Source organism: Rattus norvegicus, chromosome 8 (assembly GCF_036323735.1).
Source record: "Rattus norvegicus strain BN/NHsdMcwi chromosome 8, GRCr8, whole genome shotgun sequence".
Classification (NCBI taxonomy): domain Eukaryota; kingdom Metazoa; phylum Chordata; class Mammalia; order Rodentia; family Muridae; genus Rattus; species Rattus norvegicus.
This window is the reverse complement of record NC_086026.1, coordinates 113,194,576-113,216,294: the sequence shown is the minus strand read 5'-3', so window position 1 is coordinate 113,216,294 and position 21,719 is coordinate 113,194,576. Positions and strand designations below refer to the sequence as shown.

Sequence of the window (21,719 nt, the reverse complement as noted above, 5' to 3'; positions counted from 1 at the left end):
GGTCCTGGACCCGTTGATAAGTACCATTGGGCTTTGTGGCACTGAGAAGAAGAGTATAGTGGAGGGAATTGATGGGAGTTAGAAGCCTTGCTCACAGTAGCTACTCAATGATGGCCCGTGGCTGAGGTGTGTATGGTGAGAGGATCCTCATCCTGGATAAAGAGAGTAGAAGAGTTCCTCAAGGTTGTGAGGATAGGATTGTGACGGCAGCTACTGGACCATTTGAGGTGTCACAGACTACTTGAAGGCTGACTGAGGACAAGAGGCTGTGGGTGGAAGCTTAAGCTTGAACCCCATCCAAGTCCAGGCTATGGAGGAATGTGGTGGTTATCTTGGAGAGAGCCAGCTATGTATAAAAAGCTTACATTTAGAGGAGATCTCAGCCTAGCAGTGAAAGTAGGCATTGGCATTCACCTAGAAGAGTCAGGGAAGGTTGTGTTGCCAAATGGGTAGACCAAGTTACCCATGGTGAATGCCTGAGGCTCGTGCTACTGTTAAGTTAGGAGTTTAGGCTGGCCATGCCATTCATAGCAGGGAAAAGAGGCCCCTGTGTCTACTGGGTGGCTGTAGGTGATAGCATTCGTTAGTCCACTGATCAGTTTGAATATGTCAAAAACAAGGAGGTGGGGCTGACCCTGCCTCCTTGGAACAACTGGTGGTGTGGGGAATGGTTTGGTGGAGCTGAGAGTTGCTGCCAAGGTCTGGAAGCAGGCATGGTATTCTTTTCCTGCCCCTTCTCTGTCTCCTTCCTTTTCCCTTTTGGCCACCTCCTCTCTGTTGTTGAACACCTTAAGGGCCATATCTAGAAGTTCATTTTGAGGGGTTAAAGGTGGTTTTTTTTAGATTTGGGGTTCTCGTCTAATATTGAGGGCAGATCAACCTAACATGTCCCTGAAGTAATGGACCCTTCTCTGGAGAGCTGATGTCCACATTGCTGTGTTTAGTGATGGCCTCGGGAAGGCAGTTTAAGAAAAGAGTGGGGATTTCACTGGGGCTCTGGGTGGCATCTTTCAGCTCATCAAGGTTAACTATAGAGTAGGCATTTCGTACACACCCTCAGCTAAACAATTTACCATCAACTGTAGGTGGTGGGTCCCAGTGCCAGTGTTTAGGTAATTCTAATTTTGATCCCCGAAAAGGGACTGCATTCTCTCCTGAGGGGAGGTGTCAGTCTGTTGCTGGAGTTTATTGGCAAGGCCCGGACTGCATTCTGAATGGAGTCAGTCCTTTTAATCTTGGGTGAGGGTAGAGGTCAGGGCATAGAATATAATATACCAGGTAAGGAGACAGATTTGAGTTGGATTGTTTCTAGAGATGGAGTGGGTTTTCAGAGAACAGTCCAGGATTTTATTCTTTAACACCTATTTCCATCAGTATAAAGGACTCAGGTGGGCCCATCTCTTCTTGCCACGTCATATAGAGGGAACAGGGATACCTGGGATTGGGTGTGAGGAGGGGAGGGTAAGATCAAAGGCCTGGGTGGGTGAGGGGTTGTCTATGAAGATCAGTGGGTTGGAGTTATGAGAGGCTAAAGGGCAGGTGGGAGTTGGAGGGGAGAGAGGCAGTGAGATTGAGGAATGGGGACAGGGAAGTTGGAGAGGGATGTGGGGAGGAGATTCATGAGTGGGATTTAAAGCCAGGGAACTGAAGTGGGGGGGTCAGAATTGGATGGGGGGGTCAGGGTTTTGGTGGCAGGAGAGGATTTGGAATGCAGGACAGGAGTTATAATACAAAGGGGGGTGAAATGAAGGCAAGGCAGCCTTGGACACAGGGTACCTCACACCATTTGCTGGGCACAGGGTACCTCGGACCATTGCTGTTTCCTCTGAGAGCCTTTAGAGCAGTGAGAACAATGAAATAAAAATTCTGAACCGCAGCCACTGAGGCCAGATGTGGGTGGGCAGCCAAGCAAGTGTGGAGGACTGGAGCTCACTAAGAAGACATTCTTTAAGATTGTCTTGAGACAGACCAAAAGTGTATCCACTCGGATGGACAATTTAAAGCCCATATCATGAACATTTGGGTTTTAGATGAAGGGATCTGGGGCAGTATGGGCAGGACTGGTAGGGAGTCTAATCCTGCCACTGAAGCATCACCCCAGGCATGGGGCGAAGATGAAAGATGGACCTAAATATTAGGGGAATTTTTTTCCTGTGCTTGCAAGACTCAGAGGATCACAAAGTCAAACATGAGGGGTTCCCGTAACCTCCAGGTTTTGTGATTCAGTGAAGAAGAGTGAGAAGCTCCTGGGGCTTCTGGGGTCTGCTTCAGGCTCCTTTGAGATAGACCTAGAAAGTTTACCTTGTCCCAAAGAATCTGAGTACAGGTGAGGACTCTAGTCTGGAGATCAGAGAGTCTGGGAAGGAAAGTATAGTGAGGTTGGGAGCGTGCTTGGAGGAGAGCAAGCAAAAGTGGCCAGGCTGGTTTACAGAGTGCCAATAAAGCCTCCAAATAAGACTTGCACAGATCTCAGGTTGTGACCAGTGGGTGCTTAGCCAAAAATAGTGATCTCAGTGGGTGTCTGCTCCTGAGTGAATGACCCCCATGGGGAGAAAAGAGGGCTTTCTGTCTGGCCAAAGGATCCTAAGAGGATCTTGGGTTTTGGCACCAGATGTAGGTAAACATTGCTTATTTACCTTCTCAACAAATAACAAATTAATTCATTAATGATATCATGTCTCATGGCATTAAGAAAAAATGTTATAAAGGATAAAAAGATCAAAATTGTTTTACTCAAAAATATTTGTAATGTGAAGATTAAAATGAATGTACGTTTACAGAATGGGGGAAAAGCTAAAAGACTTTTCTAAGTTACAAAGGTTCGAGAAAGTTATTTAAATTATATAGAGCATGAGATTTAAAGATAACACATATGGTTTTAAAGTTTCTAAGGTCTAAGTTAAAGAAATTTCAAAAGCTGGCTAAAATATATGTCTAGACAAAATTTATTTAAAACTATCTAGTTATTAACATTATTCAGTGGTTAAGAACACCAACGGGTATAGCTAATCTGTTTAATAACCCTCCTTGGAGGTTGTTCTAACGTGGCCAGAGAGATTAAAAGGGAGGCTATTTCCTCCTCATGTATGAGGTCTGAGGATTGTAGGCCAACTCGAGAAATGTTCTGCATCTGCAGGAAGTCACTGGTTCTCTTGTTCAGGGCCATGGAGTCCCCGCACAGTGAATTCTAACCAACACCCAGTGTGTCGACATAAAAGAAGGATCTCCTCAGTGCTTCAGTGGGCAGCCAAGCCAGGTTAAGCAAGGCCTTTGACTTATCTTCACACAGATGGACAAAAGTAAGAAGGAAGGCTTGAAGAGTCAGAGGTTCCTCACAGGCCCTGAAGAGTAGATCCACAACTGGCCTTCACAGGACCAAAGAAACATTATTTTGGCCGTCTATATGATCCTAACTGCCCAGCACAAAAGTGTAACTAAGATTAAAGTAGTCAGTGTGTTTCTATAACAGCTCAAGGGACTGCAAATCCTAAGGTGTTACAGTTAGCTATATGAGATGCTATGTGGACAACTATTTCTCACTAATGATTCTCTTCTTGATTCATACATACATACATACATACATACATACATACATACATACATACATACATCCCACATATAAAACAAGATTTACCTTGGCTTGCTTCAGCCCTGCAGTGTCTGTCCATAGCTGAGATGCAGGCCTGTCTTATTAAATACTGAAGCCAAACCTAAAAGCTGTACTTAGGAAGTAGAACACGCAATCTCTGTCTGGAAGAGTACTTACCACAGACATGGTGTGTCTTTCTAATGGTCCATGTTCCATAATTAAAGGAGGATGCCAGATTTTCTGTTACTGAACTCACAAGTCTGGGAAATTCTTCTTGATGTCCAGGTGTTATCCGTAGGACTTTATTAGACAACCCCATAAGAGAACCCAATAGGGTTCTATTTCTCTCTTACATTTTCAACTGGATGCTGACTGTAACTGACTTCTCTAACACACTTACCTTACCCTTCTACAGGGCTCTGGTACATGGTCCGTCCAGGAGTACACATACATTTCACCTTACTAATCGAAAGTCAAGTTAATTATGATACTAAAATTTTTTTCCTCATTAACTTCATCTCTTAATGTTCCCCTCAAGGTTATAATAGAGGAGACCTGATGGTCAAGTCTGAACTTAATGCTTGCCAATGAAAAATGTCTCAAGTCTACCAAACCAACTTCAATCCTGTAATTAACAACCCTGACAGAAGTCATCAGTCTTCCTAACACCCATGGCAAGGCCTGCCACAGGGGCTTAAGATGGTTTTCTTGTTCCAGGAAGGACAAAACTTCCATAACTCTTAACTTTTCTCTCAGTAAGAATTACACAAGTCCTGTCAATCTCCCATGTGTGTGTTACAGCTGCTGCCTCACTCGCACAACGCATCCAAGGGAGCACACTGTCACTTCATGGCTGTCTTAGGTTCTAGGTCTTTGCCGTCTGTTAAGTTTTATTGTGGTCTCTTAGGTGGGCCCTCCTTGGAGTCACACTGACTACTGCCTTTTCTACACTGTCAGCTTGAAGCAGTTAAGAGAGAGATATGCTCCCCTAAACCTCTACAGGCTGTTCAAGTGCCCTCTGAGGAAGGGACTAATGGGCCACCTAGCTCATCCCTCTCCTTGTCACTCTAGACATATGTTTGAGACCCAGCACTGTAACACCTGGATTTCCTGGTTCTTCAAAATTGCAGAGGCCTGAATATCATAACAAAAAAAAAAAAAAAAAAAAACCAGTGACTTTTGCTTAGCCCTGGGGGAAGGGCACTGCTTCTGTCATAATCAATCAGGCCTGGTTCAGGATGGGACATCTAAGCTAAGGGAATGTGCAAAAACAAAACAAAACAAAACAAAAGCTAGAGGAGCAACTCCAAGTCCATCAGTCTTCCTGGAACTGCCTTGGTCTATTCTCCCCTGGCTGCTACCCCAATAACCCCTCTTACTAGCAAAGCTTTGACCCTAGTCTTTGGACCATGTCTCTTTTGCCATTTCTCCAACTTCTTACAGGAGTACATGCAGTCCTTCATTAACCAGTAGGTGACAGGTCTTCATGACCATCACTACCAAAGGAGTTACCATCATTCCTTAGCCTCCCCTACCCTGCACTACATCCAAAGTTGATGGGAAGTAGCCAGAGATGACAACACTTTGCCCTATTCCTTATGACTTAAAGGCAGGAATGACAGGGCTTAACATCTGTGACGCCATTTTGGCTCAGTCCATTTGCCTATGAATTGCTTACCAGATGGTGGTGGGTTTGAATTCCCCCCATAGATACACCCCACCAGCAAGACGAAGCTATCATCCTTTGCATTCCCGCTTCGGTACCAGTGTGCATTAGACAGCATGTTCCCACACCATTATGTAGCTGTGTTCTGTCCATCCACAGCCAGTCAGGACCTGGCAAGCTAGCCTTAAGCTTGCCCCATCCTGCTCCTGTGAAGCTCACTTCTGTAGCTGTCCCCCAGACTACATTCTCTTTCCAGCCTAAGTGCAGCCTTGATGATTTAATAAAAGTCTGCACAGCACATAGTTTCAACCTCAGTTTTTTCTGTCACCCACCTGTTCATTGTATATTATTTTCTTCCACTTTAGAGGGGATTTTTAGTACAAGTGTTAGAGATAATTGGTTACAGAGGTATGTTTCTGTATCTCTGGTCATACTAGGAAGCAGCTTATTAACTATAGGGATCTTATGTCTTTTCTTCTCTTTTGTTTTCTTATCTCCACTTCTGTCTGCCCTGACTGCTAGAAGAGACTGTTTTCTTAAGGGGAAAAGAGTGCTATTAGCTCTTTTGATCAAATGATTCTCTATTGTGTTGAACTTTCTAATATACTCTGAGATGTTTAGCATCCGGGGATGCTAACTTCCCATACTATTCTAGTCAAGTCATTGTGCCAACTAATTTCTATATAGTTATTATCGAGAAAAGCATTGTTGGAGAGATGAGCTTGGGTGTGTGCCTTTTAGGTAGGTAGCGGGTAGTGGTGAATCAAAGTCATGTAAGGATGAATGTTTAGCCTTGCCAGACCTCATGCAGTTAGGGCTTCTGGGAGGAGCAGGAAGAGCACTCTTGGCCTATTGTAGTTCAAGGCTGTGTCTACACTGACTGTAGTTGGTTGGTCCGTGTTTTACCTCTTGGTAATTAACTTGGCTCAGCATTTCTCTCTGAGATTCCCCTGGGTCCTTCTGTTCTTGTTCGTCTTCTTGTGTTTATGAGTTGAACGGATGACTGATGTAGACCAATCCCTAAAGAGGAAGAGGAGTGTTATGGTTGTATAGGAACTCATTAGTCCTGCAGGGACTACTGTCCCTGCTGGTCCAAACTCTCCTTCCTGGCAATTTTAGGGATGCTGTTGGTCTCTCTTGGTCTAAAGGGCTGCGGCTCTGAATGGAAGGCTTCAGTAAGGATGACAGTCCTGCAGCTGTCCTTGACAGAAGCTGTGCAGTAGGCTGACTGAACGGGAGACCCGTCTCTGGTTTATAGACCCTGAGTTCTCCACTCCTTGCTAGAATTATAAACAGAATTTGGAGTTTTGGGTGTAATGAAGAGTCAGAAGATTATTCAGAAGGAGGAAGTCTACATCCTCAGCAGCGATTGTGCAGAGATGTGACGCTGTCCTTTCTCTGGGAGTCTGGGTGTCTCACGGTGCAGAGTGTTGGGGCAATTACTGGAGTGGGTGATTGGGAAATGAGAGCTGTGGTTTACGTACAGATATGTGTTTCTTCTCTCTTTTGCATCTGTCACATGTGACTCTTTCAGCTAACCACGTGTCCCCCAGGTATAATAGCTAGGTGGCTGTCTAAATGTTGAAAGACGTTTTGACATCTTTGACAAGTGTTGCTCAACAGCTGGGTGGGTAAGATTCCAGCTCTGATAAACGAAGAATAACTTGCCTCTTTACTCTAAAAATAAATCACACACAAGCACTGTTCTGTGGGGAACGGCTAGCTCAACTGAAACGGGCTTAATTTTTTTGTACGGTGCGCTTTGTCAAGCCCTGACCCTGGAGCATTCCTTTCTTTGGTACCAGTGATTGAGTGGCTTTGTGAGGGAATACATTCCACTATCGCAGAAGGCTCAGTCTTTCTTTATGATTCTCCATCTGGGCAAGGATGGTCTCAGCTCCATTTGGACTCACGCAGCTGGGAGTGAAGTGATCTGGGGCCGTACAAATGACCCATCGTTCCATTGAATCCTTTAAGACTCTTAACACTTCTCTTCAAGCATCCAGATCATGGGACAGAGGGTCTGTATTTTCTTAAAGGGACACAGCTTATGTTGAAAGAGGAGCCAAAGAAAGTGAATTCAGCAGGGCTTCTCTGAGTGCTGGCTGGGTTAAGAATGTCATTAGTTCTCAAAGGGTGACTGGGATCAGTTTTCTCACTCAGCTGCTGACTGCCAAGGTGAAAGAACAGATCTCAATTATCTGCTCCAGTTTCTCTTCCAACTCTGGGAAGGTCTCTGTCCAATTTATTGAGATAAAAATAATGTAAAATGGAAATATATAGAATTCTTATGGAAAAGACACGTGTGTGTGTGTGTGTGTGTGTGTGTGCGCGCGCGTGCGTGTGTGTGTGTGTGTGTGTGTGTGTGTGTGTGTGTGTGTGTTTAGGTACTAATTATTACCAGAAGATTAAAGTCTATTTAAGATTTAAGGACTCACTAATCTTGCAACATAAACTAAAAATAAAGTAACAGAAATGTGCAAGTCCCGCTATTTTTATAGCAAAAATAAAGCAGTTACATGAGCTCTCATAGACTCAGAAATTAGTTTGCAACCCCCTTGGGTCACAGATGCTGTAGCCACAGTGACGACAGCTGCTCTCTACGGGGTGTAAAGAGATTCTGAGACATGAAATGAGTGTCCAAGCTCCTCATTCTCTGACTCCATCCCTGCCATAAATGTTACGAGGCTCCCAGGAGTTTAAATGTCCCAGGGAACATGGATTTGGGGTGTAGATGCTTCTTCAAGCATCATATATGAGACCCCCCCAGCCTAGAGGAACCCACCCCATCCTTTGAGGTTGAGATGCTAGACTCAGCTCGGCATTTTTCTTTGAGTCTACCACTGGGTCTTAGCCTTTGCCTTTCAAAGAAGTGAAGCTTGGCTGCTGTGTTGGCCTAAGACCCATCCCTGCTAACACACCCATTTGAGCGCCTCTTGAAGACCAAGAAGCCGGCTGACAGCCATGGGTATGTTTCCTCTGGATATGGTGACTGCCCCTTTGCCATTGGAAAGAACCTGATGGGGTGTTCTGAAACATTCACTCATTGGTATTATGTTAGTATAGCATTTGCTGACTGTTTAATGATACTGTGTCATTTAGACACTCTCCACTCAGAAAGTGGGGTTTTTCTCCAGAGATCCCATATTAATATAGCCCTGAAGTTAAAAAACGATGGTTTGTTCTAGGAAAATTTTATACAACACATTTCAATCTTATTCATCCTATTACCCCCCTAACTGCTCCCAGATCTACTCACTCCTTCTTACCCCTCAATTCTAACTTCATTCCTTCTTTTATTTCTGTTACTAACCCACTGAGTCCAGTTTGTCCTGCCCATACACTCGTGGTTGTGAGGCTGTCTACTAGTGCATGGTTGACCTACACAGGGGCCACACCATTAAAGAAAACGGATTCTTCCTCTCCCAGAAGCCATCAACTGTCCATAGCTCCTCAGTTAGGGGTAGAGGCTATGGGCCCTTCCCCACCCCATGCTGGAATGCTGATAGCCTGATCTTGTACTGGTCTTGTGCAGGCATCCACAGATGCTCTGAGTCTGTGTGTCATGGTCCTTTCATGGCCAGAGGATGCCGTTCTGCTCCTGTCCTCAACTGCTGGCTCTTACAATCTTCCTGGTCCCTCTTCTTATGTGCTTTGGAATGATGCAAATTTATTTGTGAGTCACATTTTATTTTCTCTTCCTCTAGCGTTTCTTCTCTTGCTTCTTTACCTCTGCCTTCTGACTATCTCCAGTTTAAAAAAAAATCTAAGAAAAAATTTAAGCAAAAATAAGAGAAAACTCTTGTTCCCCAGTTGTGTGGTTTCAGCCGACTGGACAGTGGTTCCTGAACAGTGACTAGGCACGGAGGCTCTGCAGACACCCAGTGCCCTCTGATGATCTCTTCCTAGTTTTTCTCCGCACAAACTCATCCTTGGACCACACAGCTGGTCCTTGATCCTATTCTCCCCTCCGTACAGTGATGTGTAAACCTGTGATGTGTCCTGTGTTTATCAGATTGTAGAAATGTGAGTTTGGGCAGAAGGTTTACTGTCTCCTGGCCTTCTTAGGTTGGGAACACCAATGCTTAACCTTGCAGAACGTTTGTTGGGAACACCAATGCTTAACCTTGCAGAACATTTGCGATCGTGGAAGCTGTGGTTGTTTCCTTCCTGTCTAGCACGGTGGTCCGGGTATGTGCTTGCTGGTGGAGTTACCGAGAGTCACAGTTGCAGAAGGGCTGACATCAATCACCACCCATGATTAGCCATGCTACCTACTATGCTCACAGTGTCCCTAAGCACATCCTCCTGTGAGAGGGCTCCAGACCCCAACCCTGTCAGTAAGCTGCTCGTGCGTGCTTTGACTTTTCCCTGTGAGTTTGAAAACTTTGCTCATGGACTCTCCCAGTGTCTTTGTCTGTCTGCCCACATTGGAAACTGGCAATTCCATGGCTCCCCTGTATTCTTAACAGCCAAATGTCTGTTTCCTTTCGTGTACGATGAGAGTTATCATGAAGACTAACTGTTGGGCTAGCAGCTGTCATTGCCCAAAAAAATGTCTCTGGAGTTTTTAATGATAAAAGCTGTGTTCTAACAGCTTCCAGTACACCAGTTAAAGAGATAAGAAATAGTGAAAAACAGAGAAAGTTCAGTGTTTCCACTTCAGGAAGGGGAAGACAAGATGGAGTCCAGGAACCCCCAAGTCCCACTTCTAGGTTAAGGACACAGGTTTGAGTGTGATAGAGGACAAGAGGTGTGTATAATTAAGCAGTCCTGGTCAGGGCGTGCTTCTTCTCATCTGTGACCACCGTGGTCCAGCTCAGGTCTGTTCTGTGAGGTATCGGGATGAGCTATTCAGTTGGCAGCCAAGAGTGGCTAAGGGTGCACCCTCCTTGGTAATTTTTGCCATTTGGGTGTGGGGGTTGTTTGTCCTTCAAGGTTTTTCACCTTTTGGAGTCTGAAGTGAGTCAGGACGAAAGGCGAAGGACAAGGATTTATCTCTGTGCCTTTTTTTCCAAGAGTACAGGCACACAATGAAGGCAGGGGTTCCAGGTTCTATTCTGCCCCGTAGCTGCCTCACGGGCCCAAGTGAAGAGTCTGTGCTTCATGGCCAAGGCAGCTAAGTGTCTGTAGGAGAAATACTTCTTTAAAACGATGCTTTCCAGGACCCGAATGTAGGGCTTTTTATTCTAAACACCACTGTATAAAATGCAACCTGACATTAACAGCGTTGCTCGGGTAAGCCCTCGGAGTCTATTCAGAGCTGACGCTGCCTCATATTGATTCTCGATTGTAACACATTTAGCATGAATGTACCTGCCAGCAATGTCGAACAATGCAGTGCCGGCCGGGCTGGCAGCTCTGCCCTTGTCCCACTGCCCAGCCGACAGCACTTCAGGGTCTCTTTTGTTCTTTCCGTTTAAAATGTTGCTCTCTGCCTCGCCCTCCCACGGTACAACCTCATGTGAGACCTGCAGATTTGAGTTTCACGAAAGCTACTTCCTCTGCCCCGTTTACTTGTCACCGCTTTTTCTCTTATCTTTTTTATTACCCCCAAGTACCAAATATTTTCCTTCTCTCACTCTAGGCAGTAACAGCTAACCGTGTGTGATGTTTTCCCAGTTTGGTCTTTGTTCTTCATTATTAAGATGGGCTGGCACTTTCATACCTGTGATGGTTCTTACTGAATGAACCATCTCTTCTTGCCCACCAGTGAGAGAGAAGATGTCTTTACGACTGAATTCTGCATCCTTTGACCTTTTGTGCATATGGCTAATTGAACCCTCCTGGCTACTCATTTATGTGTGTATGGTGTGGTGTATGAGTGTGGTGTATGCGGGCTGTGTTAACCCTATCTGCTAACCCTGGGAAGAGCCTGGAATCCCACGAGTCCACACCAGTTGGCTGGCTGTCCACAGGGTGGACTGGTCAGTGTTCTGTGTGGTATGTTCTCACAGATTGTGGGTTAGGCTTGTAACAATTAAGGTCACACAGCTGCTTGGATTCTCCACAACACTGGTAAAGTCATTTTTATGAATGTTCTAGTCCCTTTCCTGATAATTGAACACGTCTTATTTTTCCTTAGGTGACTCACTTTCTTTGAGTGACAGGAACAAGAATTAATTCTTATATATTCTTAGCAATAATTTTGTCCCTATAAAGCAAGCAAAATAGGCAGTGATCTGTAAATGGTTCCCTCTAATTAGGCCCAAGCCTTCATAGAATTCAAGAGGAATAGCTGTCCTTACATGCACAAGCATGTAAACACAGCCTGGGGATATTCTGTTGGCCATAGTGCTAAGGACATTGTCCTAGGAATTTTACTTTTTAATCTTCCCATCCTTGTTTTCTTCAGGTCTGTGTCTGGCACAGTGTAAGGCTCGGGGGATTCATGGTAGCCATCAAATGGTGGGGATAGAGAGCAGAGAGATAATGGAATCTGATTAGAGTGTAAAGCACTGACAGCCTCAGAGACCCACACCGTGGAGCTGCCTGTGGGTGCAGGAAGGTTTTTATGTGATGTTTAAGTGGATGATTACCAGCCCAGAGGAAGAAGTGACTTGTCTAAGGTCGGTCAGACGCTCGTGCACACGTTTCCATCCTGCCCTGAGGTACCGTGGATACTTTGACATCTTGGGTTTCATTCTGGCCTTTGGGCTGGCTGTTTCATGAACAGTTTGTGCTTGATCATCGACTGTGCTAAAACCTAATCCCTGGCTTGATGATGTTCAGAGAAAGGGCCCTGGACATGTCATTTATGAGAGTGGCGCCCTCATAATTACTGCCCTCATGACCAAAGGCTGGAATGCCCCCTTTTTACCATTTAGGACACAGCAATATGGAAACAGCCTGCCACCTAGAAGAGGTCTCTCATCAGAACTTGACCGTGTTGACACTCTAGTCTAGTTTCCCTTGTGTTGCTGTGAAAAAGTATTCTGACCAAAATAACGTAGATGACAATAGGAGTTACTTGGCTTATAGTTCAGGTCACAGTTGTTCTTCAAGGGAAATCATAGTGGGAACCTAGGTATGAATCGAGAAATAGGAGAAACATTGCTTACTTTGTTATTCATCATCACATGCCTAGCTAGCTTTTTTATGTAACTCAGGACCATCTGCCTAGGGGCTGTGCTGCCCACAGTGGGCTGGACCCTTTTACTTCAAGTAACAATCAATATAATGTCTTCTACACATCCACAGGCCAATCTGGTCTGGGAAACCCCTTAACCTCAGTTAACTTCCTTCTTGGGTAGCTCTAGGCTGTGATAGTTAAAGCTGACTTCAGCCTCTAGAAGTCACCCTGTCTAAAGGACTTGGTTTTAGCACCCCAGCAGGATGAGAACAAAGGCTTCTGCTTTGAGGATAAGAAACATCTTGAGTGTTTTCCTTCCATGCTGCTCATAAAGCAGGTTTAATGTCTTGGTCCCTCTCCTCCTAGAGTAGTTATAGAATCCGGTTTATCAGTTCTTATAAACCGGACGGTTTGTCCTTTATAAGCCTACATCCCTGTATCTACCTCCCCTGATTACCCACGTCACTAGGGTTTTATTTTAAACCCTATTCTACTGCGTAATAACATTGAAGATCTGGGGTCTCTAGAAATCAAGAGTGGCCAGAGGTTAAGTGCTGAGCAAAAAAGAGGTTTAGCAGTTTTAAGTTACTGAGTAAACGTTGAGGCTCTCTGAAACAAGCCTGGAAGTTTGCCGCTCGGCAGTGCAAGGGACAGTTCTGTCACTGTCTCCTAATTCTACAGACCTCTGCATTCGTGTGGGTTTAACCAGACAAAGACCGAAGCAAGAACTGTTTACCCGTCACTCACACATCATGAATGGGTACAGGGGTGAGGTGAAGTGGATGGACAGGGTGTTAGGAGGATTGGCCCAACCTGTGATGGGTGTCGCGTATTATCTTGCACACAGCAGAGTTTCTCATCCCTGTGCAGAGAAACATGGCAGGTATGAAAAAGGCAGTTTGTTCAAGATCACATACGATGATGTCTTCATCCCCATTGCTGTTAACATCATTAATCTGGCTAATGAGTTTCCGAGCTGTGAGACGTTGTCTGCTAGGAGTTCTACATTTAAGGGTATTTCCTGGTTAGATATGTTTTTGTAAGATTCTTAAGTAAGATTCTGATCATAGAGGAACTATCAGACAGTATCAAAGACTTTTAAAAGTTTGGACCGATGAAATCCTTCTACATGTCACGGAAATCAAACTATGAAAGAAAAGTTTCTGATTTACATTATAATAATAATTAAAACCTTAGGGATGGGGATGGCTCAGTGGGTAATAATGTTCGAGGTACAGACTTGAGGAACCATGAAATCAGAACCAGAACTCAAGTAAATAGAAAAGAAATGTGGGTATACTTAACACGTGCCTATGACCTCATCGTCATGTGTACACACAGGGTGATGGCTGGCTGTGACCTCATCTTCATTTGTATGTGCAGGTGATGGTTGGAGTCTTGTTGGCCAATAGCCTCACTGGCTCCAGATTTCATGAGAGCCCCTGTCTCTAGGGAATAAAGCAGAGAGCACGACAGTAGGATGCTTGATGTCCTACTCTGGCCTCTGTATATATACATAGGTACACACACACACACACACACACACACACACACACACACACACACACACATTGTACTCATACACCACTCATACATATACTACAACCACACAGAAACACATGGATAAAAATGCTTTCTTAGGATAGTATCACCGTAAACAGCAATGGGAGAGATTATGGTATTTAGAGTATGTTCATTAATATTTGTCATATGCAGGTACAGGTGACTGTGTTGGCAGTGGTTATAAATTTTATCACCATGAGCGCTGGTGACAGTGGGTATCCAGACACTGTACGATTGTGGTTGTTATGCATTGCTATGGCTGGGCGACAGTTTGACAAATACATAAAATTATTAATGTGCGTGCACGCGGACTCAGCAGTTCAGCTGCTTGTGTTTGTCCAGGGAAGGCAGTCATGTGGCTCTGAAGAGGCCAACAGAGATACTCACTCAAGACTTGTTTTGATGAGAACGGTCTAGATATGACCTAAATATCCATTAATGGAAGGCTTGCTAAACACTGAGAAATGACCGCAGTGGGAAGACAGCCATGGCATCTTATTAAGACAGAGCAATTCTGATAATAGAACAAACGATGTGAACCTGTTAGTGTGAAGGTGTGTGTGAGTGTGTGTGTGTGTGTGTGTGTGTGTGTGTGTGAGAGAGAGAGAGAGAGAGAGAGAGAGAGAGAGACAGACAAACAGACAGACAGACAGAGAGAGGATATGCAAAAGTTTATGTCTTTTTCATGTGAGTTTTGTTTTTGTTTTTGTGTGGTTTGAATCTTTAAATAATGAACGTGTTTAATTCAGCAGATAAAGGTGCCCACCACCAAGCCTGTTATCTGAGCAGGACCCACATGGGAGAAAGAGAGACCCTCTGACTTCTACTCATACAGCATGGAAAACACACACACACACACACACACACACACACACACACACACACACACTACAAATGTACCATGCACACCCACCCTTATCCCCCACCCATACCTATATAATTTAAGGAAAATCCCGTAACAGTATTTAGCATGCGGATCCCTGATAACCCAAGCATTTGCGGTGTCATATATGTTTTAAATCTTACTTTTATTTACACGGGTAGACTGCACATACTACTGAGCTGTAGTGTAATACTCATTGTCAGTTTGGTAGATTTAGAACCACCCAGGAGGCACACCTCTGGGCTTGTTTCTAGAAGGGACTGACTGAGGAAGTAGGGCTTCTTCAGTGTAGGCTGCACAGTCTCATGGGATGAGCTTCTGGGTGGAACACATAGGGAAAGGGACCAAAGCCAGACGAGTACCCATGTGCTCCTTTCACTGCTATCTGCTCTGAGCAGGACCATCTGAGCAGCTTCTGCCACTGCCTGTGGCCACGGCTTCCCGTGGTAGAGCCTTCTGTCTGCCTACAATGAGGCAGACTACACCCTTCCTTAGAACATAATACAAGTGCCACCCAGGTGCACAGAGTGTGCACAGACCAAGTCACGGCAATTAGCATCTCCCTCCTTCTGTTTGGCATCTAGGATCTCCTTTCTTGTAGCGTTCATAAGATCTATCACAGCATTATTCCCAGCAAGGCAGCGTTAGCTGACTGGAACATTCATCATTTACTGTGACGCTGAGTTAATATGAACTCTGGAGTGTGTATCCTATTCCCCAGAAGCATGGAGTGTAGAATAATTCCAAGGTCTGTGTTGCAGGGGAGGTGCCGGGTGGAATTTGTAAGGCCCTGCTGCTCGGGACAGCAGGCTCATATTCTAGTTCGACACTTTACCTCGAACGTTTGTGCAGCTATGAGAGGAAAATCAGCACCTCGCACTAAAGGAGCCGAGTGGGCATAGTGCGTCTCTGCCAGTACTGTTTAACTGAGTGCCGCTGCCACTCCAGGCATTTATTTTTAAAAAGAACTAGCAATTTTCTCCATTGGCCGTTCATTAGGCACCCCAAGAACCTGCAATTTTGGCTCCGTGGGCTGGACACTGAGGCTTCTGTGTGGAAATGCTGGGGAGAAAGCCAGAGAACGCATTTCCCAGCAGAAAAGGGCACCTATTCACCTTGTAAATAAAAATCTATTTTCTGTCATTCTCAGCCCAAGGTGCTGTTCTCTGCTGCAAGAGTTTCTGGTGGCAGAATATTACTTTTTGACCTTAAAGAGTCATAACCTGTCTCCCTAATGGGCAAACAATGGCAAGGAAGCCTTTTGCATTTTATGACTCACATTCTCATCTCACATTCCATAATTTGAAGTTGCCTCAATCTTCTCAGACTGGAAGAAAGAATAAAATGTTTATTTGTAGTCAGTGAATATTATTTAAGGCTGCTATCCACCAGCCCCCATTCTAAAACTCAGGATAGGTATAAGGAAAGGAGGTTAGTGACGGACCTGTAGACTAGGGACACGTCTGTAATCCTAGCTGCTTGGGAAACTGAGGCAGGATTGTCACAAGTTCAAGGTCTGTTTGAACTACAGAGAGAGCTCAAAGTCAGCCTGGATGACTTATTGGTACCCCCTAGCTCAATAGGAACAAAAAGTTTGAAGGGAGCTAGAAATGCAGTTAATGGTGTGTGAGAGGTGGGGGGCTCAAACCCTAGCACCACGGGAGAAACAATCTGTGCACACTCATCTATGCACACTCAGCTGTGCACACTCAGCTGTGCACTCTCGGCTGTGCACTCTCAGCCATGCACACTCATCTCTCTTAATATCATCGTAAGAATTGATGCAAGGGGACTCTGGACGAATAGTCTCACCGAGGATATATGCCATCTTAGAACCTGGAAGTAACCCTCGTATAAAATTCACTTTTACAGAATTAAATTTGTCTTATTCTGAAACCCTGGGATGCTGGTTAATGTCAGCTCATTTCTGCAGAGAACGAACCACTCCTGCATATCCAGAGAGAGGTGTGAAGAATTTTGGAAAGAGTTTTGCCAGAGTTCAAGATTCTGAATGTAGAGTGGGGCATTCACAGAGTTGCCCTTTTTCTCCCTCTGGGCCCATGTGTGAATGGGTGGAGGGTTGAGTTAATGGCATTGGTTTTGCCTAGTGGTCTAGACTGGTGAGGGAGCTCTAAGCATACAGAAGAGCAGAGTTATGATAATTGACTGGAATTTAAAGTGTTTGACAAAGTGAAGCCCATTATGAGGCAGCTGAGGGACACTGAAAAATATTGAGTCAGTGGGCCAAGAGTCTCTGGGGCCAGACTGTCCAAATTGGGGTTCCTGGGGTACAAATTGACAGAAGACAGTGGCTAGATTGTGGCTTGGAGAAACTGCAGGAAAGGGTTGGTGTATGACCTCGGAGGAGAGTACTTTTCAAAAGCCAATGTGATTCTAAGTTCACCTAGGGTCAGAGCCACTGGCAGGTGGCAGAGTGACACTGAGGGAGTCAACAACTCAGGGCTTCCCAGAATGAGAGGGAGTGGGTGGGAAAAGTCTGATTGTGCATGATTCAAAACTGGGGATTTTCTATAAGAGGAAGGAGGGACATGGTCTGAATGTGCTAACAGAACAGTGAAGACTCCCACTCCACCTCCAAGCTCCACAGCCCAGGGAATTGGGGGAAAAGCCACTGCCCAAGAGCCCTTGGTGAAGGTCTAGGGAGTGGGCAAATGTTCTGGGGGGCGGGGGGAGGCCAAGCTTCAGTCAGGACAGGAAGCTAGGGGAAATGTTCCAGGAAGGAAGTGAAGCGGTGGTACCTTGTGGATGACCTTTAGTGTCCCAGAGGACACAACCCAGGAGCTGCAGGTTCTGTGGAAGAGCTAGAAATAGGACCAGGGAAAAGAATAAAGGACCCTGTGGTGAGTAAGGCTGGGGGGTGACAAACAGCAGGGAAGCCCAGACCTCATTGTGCCCTACAGGTGGAAGGGATGGGATCTACTCCCTACACCCCCAGGGCTGTGGGTATGAAAGTGTGGGGCAGTACTCAGGGCTCTGGGTCTCCCACTGGGCTCCTGTTTGGAAGGGCCTTATATAGACTCTGACTGCAGCCATAGAGCAGCTGACTTCAGCCAAGGCTCTCTCTGTCACCCAGGGGAGAGTCATGCGTGGTAGAGGTCATGGAAGGCTCTCCGGCTTGACTCCGCTCTGCGTTGTCATTTTGTCGGTCAGACAGCATCCCTTAGACTGGGCTGGATTTCAGTGACGGATCTTGCCTCATTCAGAACCTTGTCTTGCTTCTCCACTCCCCACTTGTTACTCGAGGGAGTTGATAAAAATCCTAATGTACACCACTCTGAGGTGGGGAACAGGAGCTGTGGTGCCCCCTCACTCTGCCCAAGAAGCTATCTGTGCCTAATGCCAGATATGGCTTCTACCATCCTGGCAACTATTCAGCTCCATTGTCTGCTTAGCCCAGGAAAGGTTCCAAAAAAGTACTAAACATCTTGAAGGCATGTCGACTGATGGCTGTCTACTTGGGGGAGAATGACTCCTGCTTTCTTCTTTGTGAGTGCTGGATTTTAAAACTGAGAGGATCTCCAGGACAGATCATCACATCTCACTATAGCATCTTCATTATCTGTGTCACCCTTTGCTGAGTCCCAAACAGGCACTAACAACAACAGCAAAATTGGGAAAGATTTACAAAGGACCCAGCTTTACTCCTCGTTCCTCTGCCTGCGTCTCTCCTTCCTTTATCACCCAGAAGTGTCGCTTCATGGGACCCGTAGTCACCCTTCACTTGTATGGGCTGTGTTGTACATGAGGGGACTCTGAGATCTGAGTCACAATTTGCAAAACAGAAGAGGAACAGAGGCGAACATAAAAGTCACTAGAAAAGAACACCTTGTCTATCCTGGAAAACGACAGCTTGTGATAATGGTTGGGGAGACAGAGTGGAACAGAAGTGGTGTTCATGGCGTTGGCTTACTGAACTTTTTCATCCCAGCCAGAACTTTTCACAGACGTTTCTTTCTAGCTGCGATGCTCCCGGAAGCTTCTAAAAGTCTGGAGACAGCAAAGTACAATCAGGCCTGCATCAGGCCGGAGACTCCAGAAGACAGGGCCAGGCCTTTGTCTTACTTGGTGACTCTGTGGAAGTGATGTCACTGTTTGGGAAGCTGTGGACGACAAAGCCAGCAGATCCAGTGAGTGTTTCTGCAGAGGGGGTTAAATTGTCTGGGTTTTAACTTCTCTGTGTCCCTGTGCATTTCTGTGGGACGCGGTGTGGCTGTGAGATACGCAGATATGCCAGCACATACAGAGGTGCTCCCCGATGCTGAGGGTGACCCTGACTCTGGCTTGGGTGGATTTCAGCTGACCAGACCATTGTACGCCTCACTCATGGTTGGTAAGTGGATTTACTGTAAACATAACTGCTTTTGCCAGCCTTTTTCATCTTTTGTTTCTTAGAGAAAACAAATTTATCTCAGGAAATTGTAGAATGACAGTGTGCTCTTTCCTACAGTGGCATAAACCCAACCTTTCGGCCTCTGACCTAGTTGAACATTGTTTAGCTACGGTTAATGCAGGAGAAACAGAGTTTGTCAGTCCCATATGTCTGTCCTTCCTTCCTTCTGCCGGCCCTCCCCCCATCCCCACCTCTCTTTTTCCAGAAACATTCCTTACTTGCTGAAAAGAAATGAAGGGAGGAAGGGAGAGATGATTAACATGGGCTTCATATTCCTGGTTTTATTGATGTCATCATGAGCCCCGGCTGCCCCTCAGACTTGTTGCATAGTGAGGATGACCTTCGGTTTTTGATCCTCAAGCGTCCAGTGCTGGGATTACAGGCTTGTGTTACCACACCTGGTTCATGCTGTGCCCGAGAAGATTATAGAGCCCTCTGTATCCAAGGCAAGCAGCCTGCCAGCAAAGCTACACCTCCAGGCCCACACTGCTTAATTAAGAACTTGTGTGCAGCATTTATTAAATAACCCCTTGACCCTATTTCCAACAAGTTGTTTTATTCATAACTGGGCCAGTTCTTTTCAAATTAAAAAAAAAAACAAACCAAAAAAACCCTTCCCATATGGCACTCGTGTAGTTACGCGTATTTGTACGCGGCATTCTAGGAACAAAAATACCGTTTAAAAGTGAAAATTGAAATGCCAACACAAGTCGTTTCTACGGGGTTCAGCTGTTTCCACAGACTTAAGTGGGCGGGGACTGCACGCTAGAATTTTTCAGTGTAGTTGTGGGGTTATTAATGCTTGCCCCTCTTGGTTCAACATACAAGGAGACAGACTGTTCTAGAAGCTTCCTAAATTAAGTATAAGGGTTCCAGACGGCCCTCATAGGTACTGAGTGTTGACTCTTTGCTGTATCACTGCAGTTTCTGTGGGTTCTCTCTCTGGTCCCAGGTCTTCCTATATACTTAACCCTCCGATTACCTTCCTCTGTGTGGCAGCTGGAACGTGATATCGCTCACTAGATTGTTTCTGATTTACTTAAGTTCATCTTTTCTGCGAAGTAACAGTTTTCTCAGAGCTTGAAATTTAGTCAGCATTGTACGGGGACAGCCACCGGCTTCGTTCCCTGCCATCTGGTCCAGGCTCCTACAGTGGTTTGTGTGCCTGCCCATGAGATGATCTCTCAGTCTGTTTGTATTACCGTATTATTCCTAGTGTACATCTCATTATAGGAGGGACTTAAGATGGCTCATGGACAGGCATAAGGTACAACAACTTAACCATTTAAGAGTGGAGAAGAGAAGGCAGTGGTCATGTACGCAGAATAAGGAATGAAGGTTTGGAATTTGCCAGCTGCTGGGATGGAGCTTGCCTTTGGGGACATGAGGTGTGGGGCTTCATAGCTGTGTGGAAGGGATTTCCGTCATGCTGTGTCCTTAGTATGAGAACAGACCATTCTTCACCCATACCACCTCAGGGACCTGCGCTCATATGCACATACATACGCATACACATAATTAAAATTAAAATACACTGTGTGTTTACATGTGCATGTACGTGTATGTGCATATGTGTGCATACTAATCAAAGGTATAATAATCAAAGCAGCATAGTGCAGGTTTAAAAATAGATACAATGGGGCTGGGGAGATGGCTCAGTGGTTAAGAGCACTGACTGCTCTTCCAGAGGTCCTGAGTTCAAATCCCAGCAACCACATGGTGGCTCACAACCATCTGTAATGAGATCTGATGCCTTCTTCTGGTGTGTCTGAAGACAGCTACAGTGTAGTTATATATAATAAATAAATCTTGAAAAAAATAGATACAATGGATAATGGAATAAGAAGAGAACCTATTCATTTAGGATCAGTTTGTGTTCTCTAAAGTAGACAACAAATGCAGACCTTTAAGTAAATAATGTTAGAGAAATCCGATATTATATCCATCTGCAAGAGAATAAAGCCATGCTCTTCCACTGCACATGAACTCTCGAGTACAGTGAGGAGTTTAATGTTAAGACTCTAGACAGTGAAAATACTGGTGGATGACAGGGAGCGCTCACGAGCCTGGGCAGTGAGGTTTCCGATTTATCCCCAAAGCATAGGCAACAAACACTACCAAGGAAGGACAGATGGATGGCGTCAGACTCTAAGCTCCTGTGCCGCATGGGGACAGCGGGGACAGGGGGACAGCCACCTATGGGCAGGGAGAAAATGCTTGTAAATGACGCATGCTAATGGGTTAGTACCTAAGGTACAGAACTCAAGCACTTCAAGAGAGAGTAGCCCATTCGCTCTTAGGGAGATGAAAGGGAATCTTGGTGAGGTCCCAGAGAAGAGGGAAGCCCTGTCCACTGTCGGTGGAGATGTCATCCAGTTCAGCCACTAAAGGAAAAGCTGTGGGTGTGCTTTTAAAACTGAAAACAAATCCAGGGAGCGACTCCTGGTTAGATCCATCCTGAGGACTTGAAGTCAGTGTACTGCGGACACACCCGCACTCCACGCTCACTGCGACATTATTTACAATGTTAAGAAT

At 45.4% G+C, this 21,719-nt stretch overlaps 1 protein-coding gene across 12 annotated transcripts in view; it reads left to right on the top strand.

Annotated features, from left to right (window-relative positions):
- Tmem108 (transmembrane protein 108) overlaps positions 1–21,719 on the top strand; it is a 294,072-nt gene that overhangs the window by 22,702 nt on the left and 249,651 nt on the right. Inside the window, exon 1 of one of the 12 annotated variants that reach the window (XM_039082593.2) lies at positions 1,739–19,124. The exons of 10 other annotated variants lie outside the window; for them this stretch is intronic. The gene's annotated coding sequence lies outside the window, so the exon portion shown is untranslated. Of the gene's footprint in view, positions 1–1,738; positions 19,125–21,719 lie in introns of those variants that run through there. One more of the 12 variants, XM_039082605.2, reaches the window with a different exon arrangement.